Raw genomic sequence first — 20,145 nt, forward strand, 5'->3', positions numbered from 1 at the left:
ACTTGAACGCTGGAGCCACACCGGCGGTACCTGATCCTTGAGGCCACACCAGCAGTACCTGAACCTTGAAGTTACACAGTTGGTACCTGAACTCTGAAGTCTCACTGGCGGAACCTGAACCCTGAAGCCACATCGGCAGTACCTGAAACCACTTTGGCGGTACCTGAACCCCGAAGCCGCATCTGTGGTACCTGCACCCTTAAGACGCACCGGTGGTACCTCAAATCTGAAGCTGCATCATCGGTAACTTAACTCTGAAGCCACACCTGCAGTTCCTGAACCCTCAAGGCACACTGGCAGTATCAGAACCCAATCCACTCTGTCTAAAGCAGTGTAGGGTCATGGGCCGGACTGGGGTGGGTGTTCCCTCTGTATGCCACGCAGTGACGTATAGACACAAGATGGAGGCAGATTTCGGGTGCAACAGGTCCAAGTTTATTCACTCGTCGTCCGCCTGACGGCCTCGCAGCACACCACAATCCTCTTCAAGGCTCTCCGGTTACAGCACACTTCGACACAACGTACTTATCACCTGAAACGTATATATATGCACCGTCCCTTTACACTTAGGAATGCTCTGACAGCTCCGTCACTGTGGTTGCCTTAGGCCTGTACACCAACTGTACTTTACTGGTCAATCGTCATTCCCAATATGGTGTCCCACACCCGGAGCCTCGTCTACACTGCGGTACTTCATGTCAGGACCACCCCCCTAACTTTCTCTCTCCTCAGTCCCCTGGTTGGGTTCTCCTCACAGTGCACCAACTGTCACAGTCTTCCTGTCACTTGAGCTCCCCCTGGGGACTAGAACTTTCTGGAACCCTCCTATCAAATTTATAGCTTTCCCGGTTCCCTGTAACTCCACCCCCATGACCAACGGTTTCTAAAGCCCTAAGCTGATATCAAGCCCTGCACTCACACTCCTCCCCACCCTCTTATGGTCATCCCAAGGTACTGCACGTCACCTACACTTTCCTGGCTGTTTTCCCTTCTGTCATAACTGACAACCACCTAAAATGTGCAAACCCTCCTTTCCACTTGCTGACAAGTCCGTCCGTCACCTTCCCCACACCAGCACCAATGTCGTACCTCTCCAGTGATCCAGAATCCATGTTGTACCGGCTTCAACATCTGTTAAGAAAGTTATCCGAATCTTGACCTGTCAGTGACTCTGAATCTATGTATGTGTCCGCTATACTCACCCTTGGGGTCAGCAGCTGCGGTACCAAGGACTGGCTATGAGTCATACCTGGCAGCTACCTGCAGCTCACGCCTAACTCCACCATCAGAAGCTCTAATGAAAGCCAGGTAGCCTCTTAGCCATTCCCTTCCTAGGTAAGCCCGGCCCTGTGGCACAGTGTGTCCATGATCCATGTTGGTGACACTTTCTATCTGTCTTGGAACATTCAGAAGCATCTTGGACAAAAGTAGAGCCCAGACATATTCAGTTCACAGCTGGTCACACTTTCCTGACAATTAAGCTGGGTGGGCTGTGGACATCTAGACTTGATCTTGTATGATGCCTGCAAATGTCATCCCCTGATGACCTATTAGGAGAAACATGTCGGGAGGCACACAGGGCCATTTAGGGGAAGTCAAGCTGAGGGAAAGCTGTGGAGTGCCCTTATAAGGGCAAGAGTCATAGGGCTTTTAGGGCTACTGTATTGACCAATAGGGTTTAATAGGGCTAATGCTCCTGCCTCTACCCTTTCCAGATCTGATGAGGATTCTGTTTTCCTGTTACACCAGATAAGGAAGAATTTTCTGTTCACCTCGGTGAACGGCACTGCTGGGTGAGAGATTTCCAATTTTTCCATCCCATATATGTTAACTTGTTGATATTTCGTCTTGTACTTCACATGCACTGTGTATGACCACTGTCATCTTCATGTATTTTTGTAGAATTTTCAAAAAGTGTCTATTGTGTATACTTATATATTGTCCACAACTGTGGCTATCTGTTCTTTAATCTACATTTATAAAAAACGGAGGCGTTTTCATTTTTTATCCTACCATAGTTATTTATATATAATATTGAAAGTTAAGTTTTATGAATCTCACCTTGCTGCTACATATGGCTGTTGAGTTTAATCCAGTAGATCCGCTGTTCATACAAGGAGCATGATACTTTTGCGCGAATCTGACCCCAAATTCTTATTTTATGCAGTCGGTAGATTATGGTCGGAAATACGCCGTGCTCCATTTTCTCCATTAGTCCCATAGACAATGAATGGAGCGAAGGTCAACCAAGCAAACCTCTGCTTCATACAAAACAGGGTCTACAAAACCCAGCTTAGGAATTCCTGGTCTCAGTTTTTTTTTTTTTATCGCTGGAGGTCCCAGTGATCAGACCCTCAGCAATCAGTAAATTATACCCTATCCAGGAGGGTAAGTGATAATTTACTATCTTAGGAAAATAACCCTTCTACAACTTCAGAATGTGATGTATTAATTCAAATTTTAGAAATTCTCTTGTTTTGCTCTTTTTTTTTTGCATCCAAGCTCATCCAGAGGACAATGTGTGCTCATCTGGTCCAAGCCACTTTATAACATTCTTGGTTTACAGACTAATTACGTTCTGCTAAACATGACCCAGAGGGGTTAAGTGCTCAGAAGATAGCAGAGTGATTATAAAGAGAAGAATCCATTGCTGTCTATTATAGACCATTTTGGCTATCTTTATTATAAACACACAACGGAGCAGGTAACCACTGATTACTGCACTCCACTACTACATTTCCAGTAAGGAAGAGACAATAAAACTTAGATTTTAGGATATTGTTACTCATCTGGCACTGGAAAAAATGAAGAGGATTAAAGCTTTTCTAAATTATACTGATGCTATCGAATGACTCACAATGGATGTTTTATTTTATTCAGGATACAAACATGCTCCTTATTTACATTGATCCTTTAATCTGGCATCAATGGGATGCTTTAGTAAATATACTGGATTATCAGACAATTGTAGTAAAATAAGCAACTTACAAGAATAGAATCTCTCAAAAATATGAATGCTCCAAACAGTGCTGCTCACCATTATTGGCACCCCGTCAATTTTTCATAGACTGTACAAATATCTTAAGAAATAAATGGAAATGTACGAAAGTTATATGCTCAGAATTTTTTAATCAGTGGTCCGAAGAAATACAACAATAAAACATTATTTTTCAACTTGCATGTTGCAATTTCAAAGAAGAAACAAAATAAACCGCATGTGCAGCAATAAAGGCAATGTTTGCAGGGTTCTATTTCCCAATGGCAGATTTCTGCTCTCCCCAAAGATTTTCAATGGGATTGAGGTCAGGACTCATTGCTAGCCATTTTAAAACAGTCCATTTCTTTCTTTTTCAACCATTCCTGTGTACTTTTGGATGTGTGCTTTGGGTCATTGTCTTGCTGGAGTACCCGTGATCTTTGACTCAAACCTAAGCTTTCTTACACTGTGTATGACACGTTGCTCTAAAATCTCTTGATAATTCTCTGTTAGGGCTGGCGGAACGCACCAAATAATAAAATAATAGTAAGGTGCGTTCGCAGCCTGAGGTCCACCGTGCAGGGGTGGTAAACTGCTGCTTAGTAATGGTAGAAGTATAAAGCGGTATACAAAAGGTCACATGTGGGTTAACTTCACCAGTGTGAACGGGGCAAACTCTGTTACCTCACAGAGCCGCACTACCGCAGAACATAAATGCCGGAGTCTGTTTAGCACACAGAGCTCGGCAACGGAGCGCACAGAATGCAGTCACAGAACTCTGCCCCAAGGACACGGTCATGTTTTCAGGATTTCCTTAGTATTGCACAGGTGATGGAATTAATGCTTGAGCAGGTGTTGAAATTATCCCCTGTGCAATACTAAGGATATCCTGAAAACTTGACCTGTTGGTGGGTCTTGAGGACTGGAGTTGAGAAACACCGCTCTAGACCTTCTGAGCGCGCAGCGTCGCACCTACGGACTCCACTATAGATGCTGACTATGATGGAGTGTCGAGCATGTGCACCGTGCCGTGCCGAGCCACCGGTGGACACTGATGCCAGTCTCAGACTCTGCCTCTGCAAAGAGCAAACAGATGAACAGCATACTAGGGCACACAAATCACCACATTAACAGACGGAGCTATTTATCTGAAGTATTGCGGTATATATTTCAGTCAAAAAACGGAGGTGCTTGCATGAAAAAACATGAATATTTCAATGTGAAGCGAAAAAAGGAGAAATATGCAGCACTCACCAATATAGCTGAAAAACTGTGCATCTTTATTTCACATGAATTCCATCAATAGATATGTGGACATGCAGGACGTTAGAGGAATGCTAGGGGAGGGAGGTGCCGGACAACGGCCGTTTCGCGATTACTCGCTTCTATGGGTCCAGCTAATTCCAACGAAGAAATACCAATACCTTTTAAAGGAGGAATAAAATCAAATTTCATGCCTCCCATATCTCCTGGGAACAGTATCGATCTTTTCCATGATATGGTCATCAAGGATGTAGAAGCTTTACTCTATCCCATGACAGAAAAAAATTTGAAAGCATCTGAGATGAAAGCTTTGCAAGAAATAAAGGGATGGAATGATACTGTTTTCAGGAGATCTGATAAAGGAGGAAATTTGGTTATTTTGGATAAGACATACTATATACAAGATGCCCTAAATCACTTGAATGATAGTAATACCTATTGTATGCTAAATGACAAATATAAGGACAAATTAAGATCTTTTTTAAGAAAGTATGTTCAATTTGGGATATTATCAAAAAGGAGAGCAGAAAAACTCTTTCCAGAATACCCAGAAATTCCCTATTGGTATAGTGTGCCAAAAGTGCACAAGTCTTTAAGAGAGCCTCCGGGTCGCCCTATAATTTCAGGGAAAAACTCTTTGACGGAACCACTTTCACAATACTTAGACTGGCTACTAAAACCTTTACTAAAAGCTGTGCCATCCTTTGTAAAAGACTCAGGAGATTTATTGAAAAAATTGAAAGATTTTCATTGGCAACCACATTTCTCCCTTGCATCTATTGATGTTGAGAGTCTATATACCCGTATCCCCATGATAAAGGCATAGCAGCAATAAAGGAGATTTTACATAACACAAACAAATCACAGGATTTTATTTCCTTTATTATCGAGTCACTCGATTGTTTTAACACATAATGCCTTCAAATTTCTGGAAAAGTGGTATATACAAAGGGTGGGCACAGCAATGGGCACGCCAGTCTCTTGTGTTTATGCAAATTTATTTCTAGCACGATTTGAAGAGTTTTATATAAAAACAGCTCTAAATCCATACTTAAAACATTTACAAGCATATTTTCGCTTTGTGGACGATATTTTTATTATCTGGGGGGGGGGGTTCTCAGGAAGAATTTGCAGATTTTGTAAAATACCTGAACAATGTGAACAGTGACAACATGCGCTTCACATTTTCATTTGGTGGAAACAATAGATTTTCTTGAAGTAAAATTTAAAATAAAAAATGGTTCTTTAAAAACAGAAGTGTTTAGAAAAGAAACCGCAACAAAAAATTACTTACATTATAAGAGCGCTCATCCATTACATACTAAAAAGGGACTTCCATATAGTCAAAAGAGTAAGAAAACTGAATAATGATGAAACCATTTTTAATTAACAAACTGAAACGTTTTTTGCAAAGTGGATACCCTATGACTTTATTAAATGAAGCACATGAAAGGGTAAAAAAAATTTCTCAAATGGATTTATTAAAGAAAAGGACTAAAAAATTAAACAGTGTAGTCAAACCTACAAAAAAATTTAATTTTTGTTTCAAACATAGTGCAATGGATAGAGCAATAGATGCAGCAGTGAGAAAACATTGGCATCTCATTGATGCAGAAAAAACCTTACACACAGATGGTAAACTAGTTCCGCAATTTGCATACAAAAGGGCACATAATATAGGTGATTTATTAGTACATCATAGACTTCGTCCCCCTCTAAAAAAAAATTGGCTATGAGATTTATCAATAAAAGGAAATTATAAATGTGGTCACTGCAAATACTGTCATCTTCACCTGACAGGGAATTCTATACATTTTGGCTCTATTGAACATAAGGTACAAAACTACATTTCTTGTCAAACTAAATTTGTGGTTTATATTATTTTCTGTCCATGCGGTTATTTTTATATTGGAAAAACTATAAGACCACTTACGATACGTTTTGGTGAACACTATACATCTATTACATCAGGAAAGGGCTCACTGCGATTAATCATGCATATTCAAAATGTGCATAAAGCTAACCCAGAAAGTTTGAGTTTTGCAGGGATTGAAAAGGTCAATTTTCCACCTCAAGGAGGCAACCATGACAAAGCTTTATTGCAACAAGAAGCAAAATGGATCCTGAAAGCGAACGCACAAGGTCCTTTGGGACTAAATGACCGGTTGATCTATCAGTATTTTTATAAAAAATGTTATGTAAAATAATTGTATGTAAAGTTATTTAGATTATAATCTTCCTATGATATTGTAAAAATACTGATCTTGTAAATCGATACGGAATGATTTATTCTTTACTAGTATCTTGCACTCTGTATATTGTATAACTATATTTTTTGTAAATGTTTGTCTCACAACTCATTATGTATGTTAATTAGTAAGGTCTGTGGTCCTATAAAGGAAATGACCTTAAGCTAATCCCCTCACCTGGACCCATAGAAGCGAGTAATCGCGAAACGGCCGTTGTCCGGCACCTCCCTCCCCTAGCATTCCTCTAACGTCCTGCATGTCCACATATCTATTGATGGAATTCATGTGAAATAAAGACGCACAGTTTTTCAGCTATATTGGTGAGTGCTGCATAGTTCTCCTTTTTTCGCTTCAAACTCTGCCTCTACCTACACCTAAGCCTGGGCGCTTAACAGGCTAGGCTGCATAACACATGCAAACCAAGGGTAGGGGTTTCTTAATAAGTCATTCACCAGAGACATTCATACATGCATACAACACTCACTCCTCATAGTCTGGTAATGCAGTCTATACTAGCGCATGGCCGAGCGGCCATGCAAACCTTTTATAGCATGTGACCTCCAATCTCCAATGAGAGATCGTCCCACGGGCATGCTCAGTGGACCGAAAGGAGGAGTTAGTCCCTGGAGTAGCTTGCTGCTGACCAGCATGCATTGCTAAAGCTGGACCAGAGGTGACAGCAGCAACCAAACCCACAGAGCTGGTCTGTGCAGAGTGCCGTGATCGACAAGTCTGCTGAGCAGCCTCCTCTGCGGCTGGAGAGGAATGGGAGACTGCTGAATGCAAGGCTCAGGATTCTGGTCATGCAGCGACAGGAACCGACGCCTAACATTCTCTGATTTCATGATTCCTGCGATACGGTCAAGGCCTCCAGTACCAGATGCAGCAAAACAACCTCACAGCATTATGGATCCTCCACCATCCTTAACTGTTTGTAGGGTGTTATTTTCCTTATAAGCTTCATTGTGCCATCTGTAAACAAACTGTTGCTTTGCATTGCCAAAAAGCTCTATTTTTGTTTTATCTGTCCACAGAACATTTTCCCATAACAATTATGGTTTGTCAAGGTACTCTTTGGCAAAGATCAGTCACTCATTTTTATGGTTTCTTCCTTGGCTTTCGTCAATAAAGCTATGCTTGGTTTAGTGTGCAGCATGTGTTGCTTGTTGAACCCATGACCCCAGACTGTTCCAGGTTGGCCTTCAGGTCATTGGATGTTTGACGTGGTATTTTTTCCACCATTTGCACCAACCTTTGAAGACATCTCTTGTCAATTTTCCTCGCGTTCCCCCACGTCCAGGGAGGTTCTTGACAGTACCATGCTTGGCAAACTTCTTAATAACATTGTGCACTGTTGAAACTGAGATACCAGGGTCTTTGAAGATGGCCTTATACCATTTGGAAGTCTTGAGTTTGAAAATAATAGCACTTCTGATGTCCTCAGACAGCTCATTTTTCTTCACCATTGTGACAAAGGAACAGGGCCTACCATGTGGCTTTTTAAACCATTGAAGTCATCATTCATTGGCTAATTCATGTCAAATTGCGTCAACAAGTAATCACAGTTTATTCTCATTTGTGATTTACCACAGGCAAGTCAAAATGTGTTTCCATACTAATTTAATGTAAAGGGTCTCAATACCGGTGTCACAGCAAGCTTTAGGTCTTTCTATTTTTCACTCCCATAGTATTTTGTTTTAAATTATCGCTTATCATTTGCTCTTTTGCATTTGACATGAGTGCTCTATACAAAAAATTGTTTCACTTGATTAATTTATTTCAGGAGATATTCCACATTATGTACTTAAACTTCATGGGTGGCAATAACGATGAGCAGGACAGTATATATGTAAAACCCTTACAGTAAAAAAAAGGGAATAATGGTGATCTATTTGTTGGTGTTTGCCAACAGAGAAAGGCCAGAACACCGTGGTGTTTGATTTCACATGCTTCATCATCATATTAAACAGTGCAGGTTTGTGCTAGCAGTGCAGGTGTTAATCTGTTCAGTTGAGAGCTCCTGAAGATTTCCTGTTTTGATGGTCTCAGCTGCTAAGTGTTGGCCACTCCCTTCTCCTATGTATACTGGCCGCTGGCAATCAGGGATTGCCAAGGTCAGTTTCATACTGCCTGGCTATGAAGTTGGAGGTGTTGGCTGTTTGGGGAGGTGTTTAGAGTGTTGTTCAGAAGAGTGTTGCTTGGTTATTTGTCTGTGTGCATAACCTCATCCTCTCCTATTTGTTTTTTCCTTCCTTTACTTCCTGATGTTCTACTCTCATGTTTATGAGTGCATATTTGTATTGTATGATTGGTATTTTAATTTAACTCTGTACGTCTTCCATTGTTAGTCTGGTTTGTGTATTCTTATACACTACAACTACCCACTTCCCTGGGTGGGGGAGAGGACAGATAAGGGCTCATTTAGGAGCTCAGCAAAGCACGTGGCCCCGGTGCCAGCATCTGATGTCCATGTGGACAGGTCAATCAGGGTGTGTCTTTTCATATGGCACACCCTGATAGACCTGTCGGCCCTGAGGCTTCAGAAGTCCATCTTAGAAGGGGGATAACTGTCACGAGTAGAGTTTGTCATGATCCAGGCTGGATCTGACAAGTTAAATAGACAAAGTGAACTTTTTTTTTCCTTTGGCTTGGTGCCAAAGTGGGTTGATTGTCCCCAGTGGCCATTAGAATTATTATACGTGGTGTCATTCATTCTAAGTTGCCCCGGTGGTGGTGAGTGGTATCGCACATTAGTTTTAGGGTTAATGTGCACGCAATTACAAATCAGGTGTTAGGCTCTATAAAAGGGAGCCAGGTGGGTTCAATCACTGTTGGTGATATTGATTGTGTGTTAGTCATTCACAAGGAAGCCTGGGTGAAAGAAGGAGCTGAACATGAGTCCTGCGCAGCCCAGCCAGAGGGGACGAGTGGCAGCTAGGTGGTCTGCAAGAAGGGCTGGCATGGCATGGTGGAGTCACAGTTTATGGTGTTGGCAGGAAGTGCTTGCATGGCTTGGTGGAGTGATGACTATGGAGAGCGTTGCACTCAGCATGTGGGACTTGGCTGCTGAGAGCTGGACTCAAGCATGCTGTACTTTTTGGGCAGGAGCTGAACTCATCTTTGGGACTCTGTTACTGGACAGCTGCAACTGGTGGTGGACTCTGCTCCAAGGCTGCACTATGGTGAAGGATCCAGTTATGGTGATGGATCCGGGTGGACGAGAAGATGCTCACAGGTGGTGGGCTCTGTTGCTAGGAGCGTACGCAACAGAGCAAAGCTAAGTGGTGTTTCCCCTGTTTTGTCATCTTTCCTCATGTTTGTTTTAGTGCAGTGGTGCGATTAGTTTCCACACCGACCAATTCCCTAGTGAAGTTTTAGGTCAGGACAAGCTAGGGTTTTTAGGTTCCTGTTGCGTGCCCGGTGCGGAATCGGCATAGGGAACGTTAGGAGTGCAGGGACACTGGCTCAGGGGAGCTCAGGAGGTCTCCATTTCCCTATTCCCTATCGCAGAGCCCACCATTGTTAATGTTACCCAGGTTCCCCTTTATTATTTAAATTTGCCTTACTGGAGGCGGGGTTTCCAGACTTGTATATACGTGTAATGTCTAAATTTGCCAGTTGGAGGCAGTGTATCCAGCTGCACGTGTTTATTATTTAAATTCGCCCCACTGGAGGCACTGTATCCAGGGTCACGGGTGTCTTATGGGTTCGCCTTGCGGTACTCGCTGCGTCCAGACATACGTGACCGTGACAGAGTTGAGCGAAATGGGTCGGTCAAATTCAAAATTCGCCAAATTTAGCTAAAGTCGGGTTTCGCCGATCGAAACCCGACCATAGCGTGATGTCGGTCATGAGGTCGCTGAGCCGAGCGCCAACGTCGCGTTTCAAATAATGCTTCCAGTGCCTTTTCTCAGCCAATGATGGAGGACGCACACTGTGGGCAACGCGATGGCATAGGCAGCGGCCACCACCATCTTAGAGAAGGGCATTGAAGTGATTGGCTGGCTTTGTGTGGCATCACAGTGGCTATAAAAGGCTGTGACCGCCGACCGCCATCTTACTTCTGCCGATCTTAGAATAGGGAGAGGTGCTGCTGCTGATTCTGACTAGGGAGAACGTTAGGCAGGGAAGAAGGAAAAAAAATTTGCTTCTGCTGATAGCGCTTTTCACTGTACAGTTAGTGTGCAGTGAAAGGGGAAGATTTTTTTTGTGTGCAGCAGCGCTGGTGGTGATTAGGCTGCCTTTTAAGGCTACGTGATAGCTGCATTGCTGTGTGCACACTGCTGTTCAAACTGCTTTTTTCAAAGCACTCCAACTTTTATTATTTTATTCTGGTGAGTTACCGAGCGTTCATTTTTTCGCACACCGTATAGCAGTGTACGCTCCTCACACACTATCGTGTTCTGGCTGGTATCAAGGACAAATAGAAGCTATCTGGGTGTGACTCTGGAAAAACAAGCCAAGGAGATTTTCCATTTTTCCAGACCTACACCTTATAGAGCTGTCCGCTTTTCAAACAGTTTCGTATATCTGCTGTTTGATTACGGGCAAAACTAGACAGAGACAGCGTGTGTCAGTCCGTATAAAAAAAGACAGAGATTGACAATTTTCCATACAGACACCGTATAGCAGTGTAAGCTCCTCACACACTACCGTGTACCGGCTGGTATCACGGACAAATAGAAGCTATCTGTGTGTGACTCTGGAAAAACAAGCCAAGGAGATTTTCCATTTTTCCAGACCTACACCTTATAGAGCTGTCCGCTTTTCAACCAGTTTTGTATATCTGCTGGTTGATCACGGTCAAAACTAGACAGAGACAGCATGTATTACTCTGTATAAAAATAGACGGAGATTGACAATTTTCCATACAGACACCGCACAGAGCTGTCCGATTCTCAAACAGTATTGTATACCTGCCGTTCCCATTACAGTCACATCTATACAGAGTCAGCGTGTGTGTGTGACACTCCGTAAATACATATAAAGGAGATTGTTAGTTGCACAAAAAACGTATACAGCTGTACACTTCTAATACAGTTCCATATATCTGCTTGTTGGATTACAGTCAAATACATACTGGGAGAGCGTCTGTGACTAACAAAATATATGCGTAGATTTAATTTTTTTAATACACCTTACACAGCTGGACGCTCCTCATACAGTACCATCTCTCTGCTGTTATTTTTGGTACATTTTCCCAAACATGAGGAAGTATGGTGGAAGAGTCCACGGACGTGGGCAGGGGATGCAGCTGGTACTGTTGGTGGTGGTGCATCGGCTGGATCTGGCAAAAGTACATAGCAGCTAAGGCAGAAGTTGTTGAGCCTGCGTCATCGTCTGGCCCAAGAAGGCCTGTAAGGTTCCCTTTTCTTGGAGTAGGAAAACCGCTTTTAAAGCTGGAGCATCAGGAACAGGTTTTGGCGTACATTGCCGAAACAGCCACCAGCTCTATTGCCTCCTCTTCTGAACTTTCGAAACCTGCAAGCACGGAGTCATCAGTGCAGGGTTCTGGTCAGGAAAAACACCTTTCCTTGTGTCCTTCACCCCCACCAAAAGTTAAGGATGCGGCAGCCCACACTTCACATTACTCTATGGAGCTCTTTTCACATACCATGCCTGGGTTATCCAGTCAAACACTGAATTCCCCAGTTCAAGATGAATCTGACATGGAGTGCACTGATGCACAGCCACTGCTAGATGATTCTGCTGGTATTTTGACCCAGAGCACTACATTGCCCTCGTAGTCTACTGAGCCAGAATCTGACCCTGATGAAACTCAGGTGCCCCTTCCCGCATACTATACCACCATACACCGTGAAACAGAGGAAGGTAAAGAGGAAGGTGCAGATGACTTTGAAGAGGAGGTGATGGATGACCCAGTTCTTGACCCGGATTGGCATCCATTGGGGGAGGAGGGTGGTGCTGGCAATATTTCAGATAAGGAGAAGGATCCGCAGCAGGCATTGACATCGCAGTAGCGGTTATCTGGCAGGCCCATAGCTGTCCAGAAACGTGGAACAAAAACTAAAAGAGTTGCCAGACAGCTTGGACAGATGGTCAACTTAGCACAGCGTGCAAGGCCAGAAAATGTGTGCCATAGTAGGAAGAGTGCAGTGTGGCACTTCTTTGTCCAAAATCCTACTGATGAGGCAAAGGTTATCTGTAAGAAGTGCAGAAGGACCTTTAGCTGAGGTAAACAACTCAGAAATTTGAATATCAGTTGCATGCTTAGACATTTAATCAACATGCACCTGCAAGCGAGGACGGACTACAAAACCTCAGGTAACACATGTGCACCTGCTCCGACTGAAGGTAGCCAGCAATGCTCCATCGCTTCCCCCACTGTATGACCACCGCCACCATTAAGCACACCACCAGCACTAAATGTGGAGGTGTCATCGCAAGGCCAAAGCACTCAGGGACTCACAATGGTTTTGCAACACAACACTGAATTTAGGCCATTACCACCAATACCATCACCAATCCCCTCTCACTCCATCCGGTCCATCGCTACTTCCCCCATATGCAGCTCTCCAGCTCACCCTACCAGACACTCTGAGTAGGACAAGAAAGTACTCATCCTCTCATCCACGTACACTGTGTTTGAATGCCTACATTGACAATCTAATCTCATTAGAGATGATGCCCTACTGTTTGGTTGAAAGCGAAGCTTTCTGCGAGCTCATGGCCTACGCTGTCCCATGCTATGACCTCCCCAGTCGGCACTTCTTTTCTCGAAAAGCCATCTCTGCCCTCCACCGGCATATGAAAGACCGCATTGTCTATGCACTAAAACAGTCAGTGAGTGGAAAGGTGCACTTCACAACAGATACATGGACCAGTAGGCATGGCCAGGGCCGTTACGTGTCCATCACTGCGCACTGGATTAATGTGGTGGATGCAGGCTCCACAGGGGACAGCGACAGTGGAACAGTGCTGCCTAGCCCACGGTATAGGAAACAGTTGGCTGTAGGCGTTCGACCCTCCTCCTCCATAAGCAAAAGCTAGTCCACAGAGCGTAGTCACATGAGCACTCCATCCGCTGCTGGCAGTGTTGCACACGAGGTGTCCCACTATCGAACAGCTAGTGGTAAGCGTTAGCAGGCTGTGTTAAAGATGATGTCTTTGGGCCACAACAGACACACCGCGGAGGTACTGGCCAACTACTTGCAGCGACAAACTGGGTCATGGCTGGGCAGTCTACATCTTGAGCCAGGCAAGGTCGTCAGTGATAACGGCAGTAATTTTGTGGCAGCCATAGCCCATGCAAAACTCACACACATACCTTGCCTGGCTCACACTTTGAACCTGTTGGTGCAGTGCTTCCTTAATAATTATCCAGAGTTAACATCCCTGCTCCATAAGGTGCGAAGACTGTGCTCGCACATCCGTCGTTCAAACGTCCACTCCACTCGTAAGCAGAAGCTGCAGCGATTGCTCCACCTCCCCAAGCACCGCCTAATCATAGACATTGCAACAATGTGGAACTCCACCCTGCACATGGTTGAGAGGCTGTGCGAACAGAGGCAGGCATTTGTGGGAGGATACACGGGCAGGCAGTTTGAGGGAAGACATGGAATTGTTGGGTGTGCAGTGATCAAAGCTGAAAGACCTCTGTAAAGTCCTTCAGTGTTTTGAGGAATGCACATGGCTGGTAAACGCAGACGACGCCATCATAAGCATGAGCATCCCACTTATGCGTCTGTTTATGCAAAGTTGGACTTACATTAAGGATCTTGCGTCTGCAGTGGAGGAGAAACAGGAGGAGGATGAGGGAAGCCTTGCTGACAGTCAGCCATTGTCTGGTCAGGGAACTGTCCTGGACGAGGTGGAGAAGAAGAGGAAGAGACGGAGGAGGAGAATGAGGGGGATGATTATTTTGGGCAGGAGGATGCTTCTCAGGGGCAAGAGAAAATGTTGGCGGTCCAAGGTCAGGTACAGTGTTTGTGCGTGACTGTAGGGATGTGGATTTGCCAGAAAGTGCTCCTCCACCCAGCAATGACAGTGCATTATTGACACCTGGAACATTGGCCCACATGTGCGATTATGCCTTGCGGATCCTAAAAAGGGACCCCCGCATTGCCAAAATGATGAAGGATGATGACTACTGGCTGGCCAGCATCCTGGATCTATGCTACAAAGGCAAATTACACAACATCATGCCACAGGAGAACCTAGAGATAATATTGGCTAACAAACAAGCAACTCTGATAAACCGTTTGTTGAGGCTTTCCCAGCACACAGCAGTGGTGCTGGTTCTCCCACGAGCCGTAGTGGGCATAATGGAAGAGGTGTTCGTGCTGCACACAGCCGAAGTGGCGTTGGAAACAGGGGTTTAATGACCATGTTGTGGAATGATTTCTCAAGTACCGCTCACACGACTGCTAATAATGCATCGATTAAAAGTGACAGGAGACAGCAGTTGTCAAATATGGTTACAAACTACTTCTCCTCCCATATCAATGTTCTCCCTCACAGGTCATTCCCCTTTGACTATTGGGCCTCTAAACTGGACACCTGGCCTGAATTTGCACACTATGCCTTACAGGAGCTCGCTTGCCCTGCTGCTAGTGTGTCATCTGAAAGAGTCTTCAGTGCTGCTGGATCAATCCTGACAGAAGAAAGGACCTGTCTGTTGACCCAAAATGTTGATGATCTAACCTTCATTAAAATGAACCATGCATGGGTTGCAAAGGATTTTGTCCCACCTTCCCCTGATGACACATAGGTTGCCAGAAAACTGCCTCGCTTTTGTCCTCCTCTTCCTCGGACTTGCCCAATTCCGCCATTTGCAGCAGCTAAATGTCCAGCCTACACATCAACATATGCCATTTTTTAAACCTCCCTAACTGGGCGGCCCACCCCCCCAAGGGCTGGGGTCAACACCAGCGCACCCGGGCAAGTGCCGTTGCTCTGAACAGGTGGATGTGCCCACTGATGGTCGACGGCACTGGCACAGGGCCCCTCATAGTACAAGACAGTGTCTCTAGCAGTCGGGGGTTCCACTCGCCATCAGACACACCAGCGTACTATGAGGGGCCTTGTGCCAGAACCGTCGACCACGAGTGTGCCCCCCTGCTTGGTCATGGCCACAGCACTTGCAAGTTGCAATAGCAATACTTACCTCTCCCTGCTCCACCGCTGTGTAGTCTGGGCAGTTAAATCTTTCACAGGGACGGCCACTAGAAATTTGGTGTATTGATCGATGATGGTTAAGATGTAGCTATGGCCTGTCCTGCTGGCCTCTACCTTCAGATGATCAATGGCTACTATTTGGAATGGACGTCAACTTACAAGCGGATGCAGTGGTGCTTTATGATCACCTTTCACAGTTGTGATAGTCACAGACGTGTGACATTCCTGCCACCATTTTTCAATATCTCCTCTCATGCCAATCCAATAGAATCGCCTACGGCCTGTGGCTTCTGTCTTTTGCACTCCAAAATGACCAGACACATCATGATAGGCAGTGAGGACGATGTCTACATCTCTACCTGTGATCACAATTTGATGGAGACGAGTAACGGTGATGTGATCCACGCTACTGCGACAAAGCAATCCTTTCTTCTCAAGAACTGTTTTCGCTGTCTCCACATATGGAAAGAACACCGTGAGCACAACTCAAGATGGTGCTAAGGTTAGGTTCCCAAACCGTTAAAGCAACAAATATGACCTAGCAATCAACTTAAAGGTATTTGCAAGGTGGTTTATTGTAGTACACGTGTACTACAATAAACCGCCATGCAAATACCTTTAAGTTGAGTGCTAGGTTTATATTTGTTGTTCGCTGTCTCCACAGACACAGTAATTGAGGGTCTGCATCACCTCTGCAACATCTACTGAGAGGTTTTCCCTCGATGAGTAATTCCCAAATTTCTGCTAACACTTGACTTTACGTCTGTACTTGTATCCATGTAGTTTCCAGTAGCGGAGAGTTTGGACTGGCTTACTGAGATTGAAATATAAACGAAGATTTAAAAGTACCACAACACTGTATACTGTTGTACGCTTCGAATACCTTTCCCTTTTTCTACTTTTTAAATTCTGGTGTAATACATAGAGAGCCTGCGAGTGTCTGTGCCTGACTCTGGAAGTATAGAAGGAAATTTACAATTACCCCTAGACTAGATACACCTGGTATGTGCTGATACAGTACCTTTGTTCAAAATTTTTTATTACGGTATCATCCATTGTGAGTGAGCATGTGTGGTTTACGCCTTCTATATGCGGTGAATCAGAGATACCAATTTTTACCCTATATTCGATACAGCTTGTATCTTGTTATACAGTACCTTTGTTCGACATTAAGTATTACGGTCAAATCCATACCGAGTAAGCATCTTAGAGTTACTACGGGACTATGTATATGGAGATTTCAATTGTACCCTATAGTATATATACTTGCTATGTTGTTATCCAGTACCATTTTTACAACATTTTTTATTATGGTCAAACCCAGACTGAGTGAGCATCTGAGGGTGACTCCGGAAATATATACTGAGATTTCAAATTTGGCCAACACTGTATACAGCTGTACGCTTCTGCTACAGTAACCTTTTTTGCAATTTATATTCTGGTGTAATCCATAATAATCCATAATGAGCCTGTGAACGTCTGTCTGTTACTCCAGAAATATATTTGGAGCTTTAAGATTACCTCATCACTGTCATGATCCAGGATGGGGTTTCGCTTTGACCCATCCTGATCAGACTGGGGGTTAATTGTTCTGCCTCTCTCTGGCAGAGGGCAGCTATTTAATGCTCACTGGACCTAGGTCCGGTGTCAGTTATATTCCTGCCCTCGGCTGAGTTAGTTGACCTCTTGTGTACGTTTGCCTTGTGCCTGATAACTTGTTGCTTGTTTGGTTTTGATCCGGTTCTGTCCCTGTTACGAGTTCTGCCTGCCCCTCTTGTACCGCACCGCTCTCTCGTGTATGACTCTCTGCTTGTGACTGGACTACTCTCTGCTCGTCCCTTTGGTACCGCACCACCCTCTTGGCTTTGTCTGACCTCCCATCTGTTTATCCCTCCTGTATCTCGTTTGACTGTACTGTATATGAACTCCGTTTTGCCCGACTCTGAGTTTTCTATCTTCTCTGAAAGCTGGACGCTAAGCCCCGCCCCCTTGCAGACACAAGACCGTAGGTCCTGTGCCGGCTTGCTAACCTTCAGCATTCAGGTCCTGTGCATCTGTACTTTCTGGCTGTTCCTGTCCCCAGGGGTCCCTACAGTGCGGGTGAGTCCCTGCTCAGCGGAGGCTGTACGCCGGCGCTGTCAGGATCCTGATATTATAACTGACCCATACCATTTTTTTTTCTCTCTGCTCCCCTTCTCCTGTTTGTTGTGATGGATCCTATGCATGCTCTTTCTGAGCAGGTAAAGCACCTGACTCAGATGTCTCATAAACTCCTTGGAGAACAACGAGTCCTGGGTCAATCTCTGATCGCTGACACTGTGCAGGGGTATTTTTCATTAGGGGCTCGGGATGTTACATTAGTTTCCCCTGAGCCTCCAGTTAAGTTACCAGATACCTTTTCTGGAGATAAAAAAGAATTAAGAGTTTTCAAGGAGGGCTGTAAGCTTTTTTTCATTAAGACCACACTCTTCTGGGGATGAATGTCAGAGAGTGGGGGTCATAATGTCTCTGCTAAGGGGAGCCCCCCAAGCCTGGGCTTTCTCCCTTCCAACCACTGCCCCTGAGCGTATGACTGTGGATGTATTTTTTGAGGCCCTGGGGCATATTTATGATGAGCCTGATCGAATGCATATGGCTGAGGACATGGTGATGAATAAGTGTCAGGGGAAGCACTCAGCCAAGTGGTTTTGCTCAGAGTTCAGACGCTGGGCTGCTGAGGTCTGCTGGAATGATGCCGCCCTCCGGTGTTTGTTCCGTTGAGGCCTGTCTGAACATCTGAAAGATGCCTTGGCTCTTCATCCTCTGCCTGATTCCCTGGAGGAGGCTATGCACAGGCCGTCCGAATGTATCGCAGGCTACGAGCGAGGGGAGTGATGCAAATTGAGACACCGTTATTTTCCCAAGGAAGGGGAGCCAGTCCTACATTGGAAATCACGGAGCTGGGAACCATCGACCTCAAAGAGAATGAAAGGAGACAATGGCGCGTGGGAAAATGCTGTTCTCATGGTGGCGATTCTGGACATTGGAAAAAGGATTGCCACTCCCGTCCACTAACAAACAAGCGACTGAGCCCGGGTGATTGTCGTGGAGGTCACCCAGGCTCTCAGGTACCCTTTTCTGCCGTCTCTAAAATGTTGTTGCAAGTGGAACTTTGTTGTGAGAGTATCTCCACATCCACTTCTGCCTTCGTGGATTGCGGATCGTCGTTGAACTTTATTGACTCTGACTTGGTGTCCAGGTGTAAGTTAGGGACAGTTAGGTTGGAGACTCCTATTCACATTGTTGCCATTGACAAAACACCACTGGTTAAGAACGACGTTATGTTTCGTACTAAAGAGTTTCCCCTTAAATTGAGTTCCTTGCACCAGGAACATATTTCATGTTTTGTGATGGACAACCTGCCTGCGGGACTGGTGTTGGGTGTTGTGAGTTCATTTTCCCCTTCACCGTCGATGTCTGATGAACTCCCTCTTCTGGTGAAGGAAGGTAGTGAGGCTGATTACCAAACACCTGATCTGGTAGATGATGACTGGGTAACAGGAAATTCTGACTGGATATAAGGCAGCCGACGCCCTTCTGAGTCGCTGGTGATTTCTCTGCTGGATTCTTGGAGACCAGTCTGATTCCTGCTTCCAAAGATAAGTTTTTGCTCTGCTATTGAACTTATTAGTTTTGTTTTGTTTACCTTGTTTTTGGAGTTCAGCCATCCCTGGTCGGGGGTGTGCTGAGTTCCATTTTTGTCTCTGATCAGTTTGTCTCTTTGCTCTGTCTTCAGAATTTACTTGAGTGCTGATATAGTCTTTTTGAAGTCCTAGCGACTTCAGGGCCTGTTTTTCCTATCAGACGGTTGGGACATTTTTTGGTAGGGTTTTTTACGGATTGCAGACAGCAGCTTTTCTATCCTGTCCTTTTTAGTTAGCTTGGGCCCCATCATTTGCTCAACCTATCTTTCTATCTGTGTTAGTGTTTTCTTCTTGCTTCACCGTCATTATATGTTGGGGGCTGCCTATTGCTTTGGGGTCTGCTCTGGGGCAGTTTAGATTTCCCCTTTCTTTCTTTTGGCCTATTTAGTTCTCCGGCTGTGATCGAGGGGTCTAGGGCATCGTAGGAACCCCCCACGGCTACTGTTAGTTGTTGTGGATAGGATCAGGGGTCTGCAATCCGATAGCTACCAACCTCTCCGGTTTTCTGGACTTAGCTTGTATTTTTGTTTTTTCCTCCTTCGGTGACTCATTCTTAATAGTTGGGGTTCCCCTGGCTACAATTGCATAATCCTATGATTAATTGGGAATCTCGGGACATTGTTAAGTGGGGTCCCTATTGTTCTGAAAAATGTCTGGTTACTGTGTCTGTGTCGTCCGTGGGTCTGGAAGGTATTCCGGAGTGCCTGAAAGACTACACGGATGTTTTCTCTGAAAAAGAGGCTGAGGTTTTACCACCACACTGCCCATTTGATTGTGCCATTGACCTAGTTTCAGATGCTAAATTGCCCAAAACCCACTTGTATAACCTTTCGGG

The sequence above is a fragment of the Dendrobates tinctorius genome, unplaced genomic scaffold (assembly GCF_039654945.1).
Source record: "Dendrobates tinctorius isolate UK_male_01 unplaced genomic scaffold, ASM3965494v1 ptg000086l, whole genome shotgun sequence".
Classification (NCBI taxonomy): Eukaryota; Metazoa; Chordata; class Amphibia; order Anura; family Dendrobatidae; genus Dendrobates; species Dendrobates tinctorius.